Consider the following 12,308-nt stretch of genomic DNA (forward strand, 5'->3'; position numbering starts at 1 on the left):
GGTGAAAGTAATATTAAACACTTACTGGTATGGGGGCCCTCAGAAAGGGTGGGGTCCCGGGTGGAAGGGGCGGGGCTGGGGTCAGCCTTCCCCAGCCAGCCCATCCATGCTGCCTGGTCTGCACCGCCTTGGGCTCCTGCGGCAATTTAAAAGGGCCCGAGGCTGCAGCTGCTGCTGCGGTAGCAATGGTGGTGGCCAAGAACCCCAGGCTCTTTTAAATCGCTGACCCTGTGGCAGCTGCCCCTCCCCCTCCCCGCCATCTGCAGCCTGGGGGTGGGGGTGGGGGGGCAAAAGGGGCAACGACGTTAAAGCGGTGCCAAGGCAGCGCTTTAAGGAGGGTCATTTGCTGGCTGCATATGGGCCGATACCGGCTTCTTACCAGTATGCTGTGCCGGCCCATACCAGCCTACTTTCACCCCTGCAAGGGGATGGTGAGATGAGACTGCCTGTCATGGCATGTGGTTAATCCGCAACTGCTATAAGCAAATCTCCAGTGGCTGGAGATGAGACAGCAGAAGGGAAGGGCTCTGAGTTACTACAGAGAACTCTTTCCCAGGCATCTGGCTGGCGGGTCTCGCGCATGTGCTCAGGGTCTAACTGATCACCATATTTGGGGTTGGGAAGGAATTTCCCCGAGGTCAGATTGGCAGAGACTCTGGGGTTGTTTTTTTTTGCCTACCTCTCTGCAGCATGGGGCATGGGTCACTTGCTGGTTTGAACTAGTGTAAATGTGGAGTTTTTGTAACTTGAAGTCTTTAAATCAAGATTTGGGGACTTCATTAACTCCACCAGTAGTTATGGGCCTCCTAAAGGAATGTGCGTGAGGTTCTGTGGCCTGTGATGTGCAGGTCAGACTCGATGATCATGATGGTCCCATCTGGCTGTAAAGTCTGAGTCTGTCTATACTTGCCTCATTTTCAGAAGTGCTCAATCTGATCAAAGGGAGCTAAATGGATTGAAGTCAATGGGAGCTTTTGGGCAGTTCTAAAAGTCTGCCACATGACTGAATCATGGCCTTGCAGCAGTGATATAGTTAATGTTGGGTCAGACATTTGTTTCAGAGGGTTTTTCTTTCCTTCCTTCTTTTTTGGAAACAGGCCATGATGAATTTGAACTAAATTTCAGCCACTAATTAATGCATGAGGAATGATCTCCAATGCCCATTTTGTGTTAGTTTTTAAGGAAATTTGAAAAACAGGAACACTAGAACAGCTTGTGTTTCCCTCTCCCCTCCAGACTCAGTGAACATTTGCTGCCCCCTGAAACTGCCTGAGCAGTAACTTTGTGAAAGCAGTGATAACCAGCCACTCATCACGCCCTCTCTCCAGTCATTTGCATATTTGGGGAGAGTCACTATTGCCTTGGTTGTCCTGGCAGTGGCTGCCTTTGACAATGGATTTCCCTCATGCTACTGTAAAATTAGTACAGAGGAGGGTCACAGAATGAGCTGCAGTGAGAACAGACTAGGTTTGGATAAACTCCAGATGTGTGCTCCTTTGGGTTTGTACTGTGGCTAGGTTACACAGTCTCTTTTCAAAGGGTCATTGTTTGTTACTTTGCTCAAAGAGTGACATGAAAATAAGGTACACAATTCCAGCGCCCTTTCATGGATATTGTAGGAAGCCAATAAATTGTGTCTTTCTGAATTTTTTTTTTTAAGGAAGTGGGAAATTATAGCTATGAGTCCCTTCACAGTTAAATCTTTCAGAAGTTGCAGTAAAACTGAAGCTGCATTAAAAACTAAACCCTGTTCAATATATCGGTCAACAAGGCACTGAGTGTTGAAATATGGAGGTTCACAAAGATAGCAGTGGTCAGAAAATACACACGGAAGAGAGCAAATGTGTAAGTGCTTTATTTAAATAGCACATAGAAAAAAAGATTTTATTTGTAATTAAAAACAACACCACCACTACTGTTTAACTTTAGTTAAGGTTGCTCTCATTGATAAACTAACCCATAAAATCTGAGGCAATACAAAATTAAGGATTAAAAAGTTGCCAAGTTAAGCACTCTTAAATGAGAAAATGCCAGAATGAATGTTGCCCATGCATTATAATACTGTCTCTGATTACATGATCCCATAGTATTGTTTTCCATAGGACCCCTGCCTCATTCAGTGCACAGGATGGATCTGTACTGAGGATGAGTTGGGGTTGTGCAGAGAAGAAGGCTGTTGTCTGTAGGACCCCTTTCTCATTTGTTACAGAAATTAGAAGGTGTGTCATGAATGAGGCAGGGGATTGCAGGAGAGAAGGGATGGATTCATAGTTAGGGCAGAACTATGGAAGGAGAACTGGATTCTATCTGTGCCTCTGCTACAGAGTTCCTATGTGATGCTTAGCAAGTCACTTAAACTTTTCACAGGCAATCACTTCTGCATATCCTTAAAGTCTTTAACATAATGCATACACTCCAGGGGACTGAATTAAGGTTGCATGGACATGGTCATTCTGGTACTTCTTAACATGAGAGTGCTTGACTTTGCAACCTTTTAATCCTTAACTTTGTATTTTGTAATCCTTCATGGTTTAGTTTTATTGACAAGAGTTACACCTTAACATTAAACAAAGGTTTGTGTTTGTGAATATAGATTTAGGAGTCTAACTTTGGACTCCTATTTTTGAAAATGTTGGCTTCTATTTAAAATATTAATAAAAGTGGGTCAAATTCTGCTTGCAATACACCATTGTATGTCTAAAGTAATGCCAAATTGCACCATTGTAAATTAGTAGAATTTGGCTCTATGAATCAAATGTATCTGTATATAAAAAAATAAGCACATCACACAGAAGATTTCTTTTGTATATTTGCTGGTTATCCAAATGATGAATTACCCGAGACATTGACATGAGTTTGCATTTAGCTTTGCTTGATCGCATTCCAAAATAATACAACCACTTCCCTTGTTCAAAGGACAAAAAATATATATTCAGATCAAATTCTTCATATGCACTGTGGTGGAAGATATAAACTCCTACCCTAAACCTAGCAATTCTATTTTAGGACTGCAGAAAAAGAAGTGTTCTTCTGACACAGAAGAACACTTCCCTTCTACCATTGGCCTCCAAATGGATGATGAATACAGCCATTAAAACACAACAATGTAGCTATCACAGAAACCATTCAATTGATAGTTGGGTCCAGCTTTTCCGAGGATCATGCAGAACCAGTTTGGAGCTTGGAAGAGTTAGCTTTTGGGGGATGCTAATGAGTCCTGAGACAAAGTATTTGATGAAGCCTAGAAACATTGATGGGAGGAATTCAGTCACAATGACCAGGACAGATTCTTTTTTTGGAAGTTAACATGCTGGGTGACTAACAAGAAGGTCAGATCTTTAGAGCTTGCTCTTTCGAAAAGACGTAGAGAATGTTAGGGTATGTGTTGCATTAGGTATGAGGGAGATAGTGGTTTCAAACCACTAAAAACCACTGGTTTGCTAGGAGCCCCCCTGGAACATTCATCTGAAGGTCAGAAGCAGGAGGAGGAAGTGTGGAGACTTGCCCGCTGGAGGTGGTTTTGTCCAGGGTTGCTGAAGTTTTAAGAAAGGTCACTCCAGCGACTGGTCCATGATCGAGGTCCAGGTTGCTGAGGGTGGTGGTGAGACCAGATAGTGGGAATGTTGGACTCTGGGGTTGATGAAAAGGAAGCTCCAAGCGGCAGTGTGAAATAAGACTTTCTGGGACTTGAAAAGGACAATGGGCACTTTTAGGCAATCAGTGTTGGAGCTAATTCACAGGTTTTAATTGACAAAAAATAAATTACAAGTTCATTAATGCATTCTGGAGTGAAGCTGTGGTGAATGGGAATTTCTGCAGCAGCTGTTGAAGAATACTTACCCTATCAGGAACAGGGTCCTTGTAACATGGGAGCAGAGGAAGAGGTGCCCTAAGGTAAAATTTCTAAGTGAAAGGTTGGTGGTGGTAGTAGATAACAGAGACCAGGTCTTAGGAAATCTGGGGTCGTAAAAGATGTAAATTGACTAGAGCTGGTTGAAAAGTTTTCAATTAAACTTTTTCCCATTGAAAAATACCATTTTAGCAAAACTGAAAAGTTTAATGGAAACATATCCATTTCAACAATAATTTCATTGCAGGTTTCTCAAGTCCAGGATGGAATTTCTGAGTAGGCGGGGAGAGAGACCCAGAACATTAAGTAGTTGGGGCACTTCCATGGGATGTGGGAGACCCACATGCAAGTACTTGCTCTGGCTCTTTTGTGCACAAGTGTCTTTGAAAAAATGTTTTAAAGATCATGGTTTCATTCTGCATTGGAACAAAAACAAATTTAGAAACTTCAATTTTTTACAAAACAGAATTTATTATTTTCTGACCAGCTCTAAAATTGATACTAACTATTCAGTAACTGATATTATTTTAGCTGGTTAACTCTGGGGCAAAGTTTAAACCTAGTTGTATTAAGACAATTGTTCTTTTTCTCTACTTCGACAAACCTTGTTCTGTAAAGAATTGGGATGTTCACAAAGGCCCGTCTCTGAAGGGAAAACCATGCAGGTGACCTCAAAGGGGCTTGTAAGGATGAGTTCTGAAATCTGGGGGTACCCCTGCACATATTTCTGCCCAGGGGCACAGATGGAAAAGTGTGGATGGTAAAGTGTGTTACAAAGGCGGTTCACACAGAAGAGGAGCACCCAAGAGTCTCCTTGGAGAGAGGAAGTGAACCCCATTAGTAACACGCACAGCTACTATTTAACTTAATGTCTTCACCAGTTTGCTGCAACAGTTTTTGACTTTGTCTGGGATTTTCCAAGGGGCAAACTCACCCTTCGTTAGATTGACAGGAAAATCTTTTAGATGTAAAAACTGAACTCCTGATGCCTGTTTGTCCAAATCGTCATTTGGCACACACTGTAGTGGAATTTAGAACTAGGGGGCCTGATCCTGCAAAACATTACATGTAGGCTGGTGGTTCCGTTTACTTATTCACTATTTGTGGCATGTGAGACTGGGTATGGCTTTTGCTCCCTGATTGGCCATGTGAAACACTTTGAACATCAGAACAGTAATGAATAGCCTGTAATGAACATTTCTTCTTGCACAAATATCCTTGTTTGCACATGAATTCACACTTATACAAAATGTCCCAAACATTTGTGTGACCACACTCCTGGTTGGGTTTCTTTGCAGGGATTGAGCTGAGGACTTTGGGATGTAAAAAGCATACATTTCTATTGTCTGATTTAAAGGACCAGACCTGTTAGCCTGAAGGTAGTAGCTGATTCATAAACTTCTTTATGTGTTCCAGCAACTAGAGGGGGAAAGACCCACACTGGGTTAATGTGAGTCACATTTGTGCAGACAAAAACTGGTTCTCAGAGAAGGGGCACAAATATGGTCAAAACTGAACAGCTATTTGGAATGCAAATGAACATTCACAAACATTATTTAACTGATATCCTTTGGGTACTGGGGTGGAACTGAAGTGGAAGGAGGTGGTGTTGTATGTGGGCTGTGTACTGTGTAACATACTGTGCATCACTAGAATGGTCTGGTACCCAACTTTCTATAAGAGAAAAAAACTGTTCCCTGTCTTGGCACTGTGGCTTTTTGACAGATACATAAGGCGAAAAGCTGACTCTACCAAGCTAAGCCGACAGGGAAGCTTTATTATACTATGGAACATGGGAAAAGGCTGAACTATCAATCTTGTTGGTTTAAAAAAAAAGTTTATATGATGCCTAGTCAACATGCAGGACAAATGCTGAATGTTAAGCAGAAAGTCTCAAACAGACAAGAGACAATTGAAAAAATGTCTCAATTTCTTTGGGTTAATGCAGTACAATAGCCTTTCACCCCTGGAGACAGTAGGATCAATTCAGGCTTGGGTCACAAGTGAAAATGAGGTTAGTGATCTCAGTCTAATCTCTAGCGGACATTTGTTCACATTACAAAGTCACAACATAATTTGGCAGGAATGGCAGCCCTCCTACTGGGGGAGGCTGGGATAGCCAGCTTTTGAGTAAACCTTGCTCTTTGCCTGCTTGTATTACGAATGGTTCCTGCCATGGGTATATCGTCCTTCATTGAATGCTTCCAATAACTAACAGTACTTGTTCTCTCTGATCCAAAGCATACATTGTAATGAAGCATTAAAACTAAACGTTGCCTTCAGATGTATGCACACCAGAAACTCTTATTGAAGCCACTGCTAGCCACCAAGGCAGAATCTGGCCCTAAGACACTAATGTTACTTTTGTTACTGGTAGCACATGCAAAGTAAAAGGTGTTTTCTCAACAGAAAAGGTGGCATAGTTCCTGCCCCATTGAGCGCACAGTCTGAAGACAGATAGGGATGGTGTAAAAGTAGAGTGGCCAAGGTAGTGAATGGTCATGTCATGGTAATATAAGGTACATAACATAAATGTTACTAATTTTTTTAATTAGGATGTGTTTGAACTCTTACTGAATTACTCCTCAGAATTTGTTACCATGCAGCAAGGTTCCTGACAGGCCTCATAGTGGAAAAGGGTCGTTAGGGGAACCCTGAATGCAGAGAGGGAACGAGTGACTTGTTAATAAGCTCTGGAAAGATGTTCCAGACATAAGAGGCAGCACTGAAGAAGGCTTTGAAATATGTGAGTAGACCAGGTAGTTGGTGGTGTTGAAGCAGGGGGAACAGCACAATGAGGCAAATAGATAACTAGGGAGGAATAGAGTTATGTAAAAGAGAACTAGATAAATTCATGGAGGTTAAGTCCATTAATGGCTATTAGCCAGGATGGGAAAGGAATGGTGTCCCTAGCCTCTGATTGTCAGAGGGTGGAGATGGATGGCAGGAGAGAGATCACTTGATCATTACCTGTTAGGTTCACTCCCTCTGGGGCACCAGGCATTGGCCACTGTTGGCAGACAGGATACTGGGCTGGATGGACTTTTGGTCTGACCCAGTCTGGCCATTCTTATGTTCTTATGTAAAGTTTTGAAGGTGGGGACAATGCACTGCAGTGTCAGAAGGAGAGCAAGTGAAGGGATTCAGTGGGGGTATGACAAGGGAGATAGTCTTAATGGCAATATTTTGCATGAAATGAAGAGAGGGTAAAGGGAGTGGGGAGGCCAGCAAGGAGGAGATTGCAACAGTCAAGGTGGGAGATAAGGATCTATATGATAGTCTTAGCTGTAAGGATAGAAAGAAAATCTTTGTCAAGGAAGAAGCGATGAGATAAGGGAGAAGGATGAGACAGAGGTGATTCACAGGCTTAAATGATGGAGGCCAGTAGGGTTTTTTGCCAGTGACAGAGAATGCCACTAGTGAAGAGGATTTGGGAGAGAAAATAAGTCTCTCAGTTTTGGCCTTGTAGTCTGATGATTACTAATGGGCAAAACAGTTGCAGGCAGCTGTACTTGAGAATGGCTAAGAAAATGGAATATGCAATACAATCTTTCTGTTAGGGCTTTATTCTTCCTTTTTTTTTTCCATGTGACATTTCTCTCAGATGGGCTAGTGTTGGTAATTCTTGCAGAAGATGGATAGAAACTGAATTCTTAAAAAAATAAAAGGAAGCAGGGAGAATAACAATTTAAACATAACTCAGACCTGAAGCTCTGTAATGTTCCTAGCTGTAATCTGCTCCATTACTAGGCCTCTAAATTTACCCCTTCTTCAAGCTATGCAGAATTGCCTCCTCGTCTTGCCTCAAAAAGCAACCGTTCCTTCCTCAAAACCCACCTGCTGCTGTTATATCCTTCCTGGGGCTTTTCTTTTGATTAGCTACTTTACAAAGATGTAGGAGCAGGTTGTCTTCACAGGTGTAAAGAGCCATGCTGCCTTGAAAAGGTGTTTGCTGCTGTGTTAAATTGCTCATTCCATGCCCTCTTTAATTTTTTTCAAATGACAGCTGAAGTGGAAGTGCAGCAGGCTGCCCTGCACCAGAAGAGGGTACGATGGTATATGAAGACTGTACATGTTTCCTCATTAATGGACTAAGTATTTTAGCTAAGCCATCCATTCCACAGTTGCTCTCATAGTCAAGAAGTCGACCCTCTGTGGTCCAGCACCACGGGTGCAATTGCAGTGTGCCACCGGGAACAGTAATGTAGCCCCTATGTGGGAAGTAAAGATTAGGCTCAGAGTGGTGGTCCTGCAGTGTTTTGCACAGCATTAACTTGTGGTAGGTTTGTCCCAGCAATCTGTTGAATTTCTCTTTCTTTTAAAGTGACAACTGTGATTGCTTCTGAGTGCAGAGCAATGACTGGCTCCCCTGTGCCAAGCATAAGTGCAAGGAGTTTATCCAGCACTTATTGCTGCCAGTTCATTCACAATGAACTGCTCAGGGTGTACTTAAGAAGTCCATCTTCCTGTAGCAGAAGCATTTAAAGTCACAGTTCCGTGCAAAATGTTTCCAAAATGTAAGCAAAGAAACAAAACAATAATGCTGTAGAGAGGCCGTATGTCCCTTTCAAATCAATTGGGGTGAAAGATGCAGTAAAAGTGCGAAGTATTATTCCCCAAGAACAACCGCGTGTATGATGTTACATAAAATGTGCTAAAGTGCATATTTACTCTTGACCTCCACCAACACAACACACCTGCAAATATCCAGAAAGATATTTTGGGGGGTGGCTTTGGTGTACTAGGCAACCAACAAGTGCAGTACCTCACCAGAACAGTGAATGGTCTTTCTATGCCCTTCCTGAAAGGGCCACCTCCAGAAAACAGGAAATCAAGGATCTAGCTGTGGGGAACATGCACTCGCTACTTTTGGGATGTCTTTAGAGGTGCTGCTACAGAAGTAGTCAATTTAGACAGCTCATCAGTTATTTTGACATTACTAGATATGAGAAGACAGTGAATATTTTCATATCCGCAGTAGCCGTGTTCCGCTAGATAGATGGAGAAATATTCCCAATATCCGGCTTTGCTGCTTGCATGCTCATCTCATAAAATGTTGCTGGTTAGTCCCATTAGCCCAGTGTTTGTCACTGTGCTTTCTTCCATGCTGCCTCCTGTGCCCGGAAGGCCTTTTTGTGGCATGTGTGGAAAGCACCCAATGTGCTTCAAATCCCTCTGCAAAACTCATATCTTCTCATGATATGAGGTCTCATCCACCCTCTGCAGAACGTCTATTATTTCCTTACTAACAGATAGCAATCCACCTTCTTGGTGGCCTTGACTATCAGCGCTAGCACCAACAACATATTTGATCATCTTCGGCAGGCTCTGACTTTTGAATGTTGCAATATTATTTAGTTTTATTATTTTGATTGCAGGGAGTGGCCTGTGATCAATATGGGGAAGCTTTTGTCTTCATCACTGATCCTCTATTCATAAATATGAAGATCTCCAGCCTTTGTGGAATACTGCTTGCGCATTCTGCTCCCTCAATGTATAGCAGAAAGGACAGAAGTAACTTCACCAGGCCTCGAAACTGGTGGACACAGTTTATATAGTCATTAATATTTATAAGGGGATCTGATAAGGGCTGACTAAGATGAAAAGGAGATCTACTGAACTGTATAAACCATGAAATCATCTAAGAACAACGCCTTAACAATTGGAATTTCCTAGGCCAACATTTGGATGCTGACCCAAGCCAAACCTTTAAAAGTTTACCTATAACCAGTTGAAATCCATTTAGATTTAGTTCTGTCAATGTTTATTTGGTGACCAAACTGCAAAGGAGAAAGCCTTTTGCCCAGTTGCCTAAATATTGTGGGCCAGATTCTGATATCCTTATTCTTGGAGATTGATGCCTTATCGCCTAGTACGTTGGGATCCTTGGTACTATGATAACACAAATAATTAATAATATTCCACAAGCTGTTCCACTGAAGCCAATGGAACCGCTCACAGAGTAAGATGCTTTTCAGAGTAAATGTACTACAGTCTTGCCCTGTTGGCTAAATGTCCGTGTGTGTATGTGCTCACACAGAGGGCATTTGCACATACATTCTAAATTGCATTCATCTAATTCTATATTTTTATTGCAGCAGCGCCAGATTCTCCGTCTACACTATGAGCTAGGGGTGTGATTCTCAGCTCATATACACATACTCAATGACAGCTAGTGTGAGTATAAATAGTAGTATAGCTGCGGTAGCATGGACAGCAGCCATAGCGGCATGGCTTAGTTGTGCTGAAAATGAACCCCTTGGGTTCTGGCGGGTTTGTACTTAGAACAGCTAAGATGTGCTGCTGCTGCCAATGCTGCCATGGATACACTACTATTTATATGTGTGCTAACTCTCATCAAGCTAGTGTGAGTATGTGGACAGGAGCTGGGAATTACACCCCTAGTTCATAGTGTAGCTGTAGCCTTAGACTGTGAGTTCTCTATGGCAGAAACTATCTATTTGTTTTATGTGTGTATATTGCCTAGCGCAATAGAGCCCTGATTCTAACCGGGTCTTCCAGGTTAGGGACCCGTTTTGTGCTGGGTGCTGTACATGCGCAGAGAAAAAAGCTGGCAATTGTATGTATGAAACTAAATTTGAACCCCCTGATTCCAGTCTGAAATAAGTGAAAACTTTTAAAAAATGTTCACGTACACAAGACTGCAGTTTGAAAAATAAAATAAAATATCTCTTTATAATATGCTCCACAAGTAGTGTGCACCAAGGTAGAAAAAACACTGTGGTGATGTTCTACTGTAATATAAAAAATGACATAAAATGAGAATCATAATTTATCATCTGGTAGACAAGATAGCCATAGAGAATAGAAGTGTTTGTCAGAGAGAATCAGTACATTTCTCACAAATATGTCTGCCAAATCCATTATCAAACAGGCTATTTTTTAAAGCATGCAGTGCTAATATTATTTCAGTGAAACCTACAGATTTTTTGTGGGGATGTATATGTGGGAAATGTTCAGATTTTGCTAGAATTTCCTACAGATTTCTAGAGCCCCCAGCTGTAACTATATTCAATAATTAGTTCAAATATTAATTAGCTGACAGAAATGCAAACACTAAATTGAGCTAAAGCTTTGTTTCAGCAAACACTCAGTGCAAAGTTTCCAGATATTGCATAGCAAACTAGATAATCAAAGCTCACATTAAAGATTCATTCAAACCTATTGCAAGTGAGTTGATCAGGTCATCTCTAAATCAGTAATTCTCTTCTTCATTGTGCTTCAAAACTACTGTCTCTCTGCAGTCCATTTCCCCTGATTTTCTGCTTCTTAAGTACTGCTTGGAACTGGCTTATACTGAATATTATTGAAAGTGCTCACCTACCTTGCATATGCCCTATACTGTTAATAGCTATTGGAGATTCTCCTTTCACTTAAATGGTTGGGCTTGTGCTTTTGGACTGATAACATCTGACTCATCTCCCTTTGGTGGCCATGAAAATCTGAATTCCCATGGTGCGCAGCATAATACAATCATGAAACTTTAGGCCAGATCAGGACTTCTACAATGCTAAACCGCTACATCCCAAAGAAAATATGACCTTGTTCAGGATAGTATGACATGCTTCACTAATGTGAATTTCTTTTCAGTGATGGTTAAGTTCCGTCTCAGGTTTCCCTCTGCCACTGACTGATAGATGCTTGGTTTGACTAATTTAACAATAAGTCACACAAAGCCACTCCTTGATCTTGCTGTGTTTAGCACCTGCAACCTTGCCATAATACTATCAATGTCTCTGCAACTCTAAATGGATGTCCCTGTTAATATTGCTCAGGGTTCCCTTTGTAAAAGATCACTCTTGGCACTCAGCACAGGTTAGCAGTGGATGGTACAGCAGCTGGTTATCTTGTACGCTTTCTTTCTTTAATTCGTCCCAGTGAAGGCCACCAAACTGTGAGCAAGGAAAGTGAGATAAATGTTAGCAGTCCACCAAGTGAGCCAGCAAGAGAACAAATCTATGTTTTATAGAGATTCAGCCTCTGAATTCCTGGTATGAACTTTCTGCAATTTGTTCCTCTCCTTCTGTACTACTTCCTTCATTCCTCCCTCCCAACACGCAGAACTCCACACTCGCATGATAATCAACCCCAGCTATTATAAGCAGTACAAACAAATGACAAATCTCCGGGTGCAGGAAGGTAACAAGAGGCTGATCAGTAGCTTTAGTTATCTTTCCTTCATGTTTATTGCAGTCTGCTGCAGTTATTTCAAAGGCTCTGACATTGATCGACATCTTCTATTACGGCCCATCCAAGGCAGCTGGATTGAACAGATACATTAAATAAAGCAGTTATTGCTTTTCATTGCCTTTCCGTAAAATATCACTGCTAAATAGCTTCTGCCATCAGATGCAGTTAGGTACATGGTTTTAATTTGAGGGACTACTTTATAACACTGCACAATTGACACTGGCCTTTGTTTTCCCTACAATAATGA

The 12,308-nt window shown here is 41.8% G+C and overlaps 1 long non-coding RNA gene across 2 annotated transcripts in view; it reads right to left on the reverse strand.

Annotated features, from left to right (window-relative positions):
* Positions 1-8,340: 8,340 nt before the first annotated feature.
* Positions 8,341-12,308, reverse strand: part of LOC119566075 — a 47,649-nt gene continuing 43,681 nt past the window's right edge. For both annotated transcript variants that reach the window (XR_005225068.2, XR_005225067.2), the window contains one exon: positions 8,341-11,763. This is a non-coding gene — a long non-coding RNA (uncharacterized LOC119566075). The remainder of the gene's footprint in view (positions 11,764-12,308) is intronic.

The sequence above is a fragment of the Chelonia mydas genome, chromosome 4 (assembly GCF_015237465.2).
Source record: "Chelonia mydas isolate rCheMyd1 chromosome 4, rCheMyd1.pri.v2, whole genome shotgun sequence".
Taxonomy (NCBI): Eukaryota; Metazoa; Chordata; order Testudines; family Cheloniidae; genus Chelonia; species Chelonia mydas.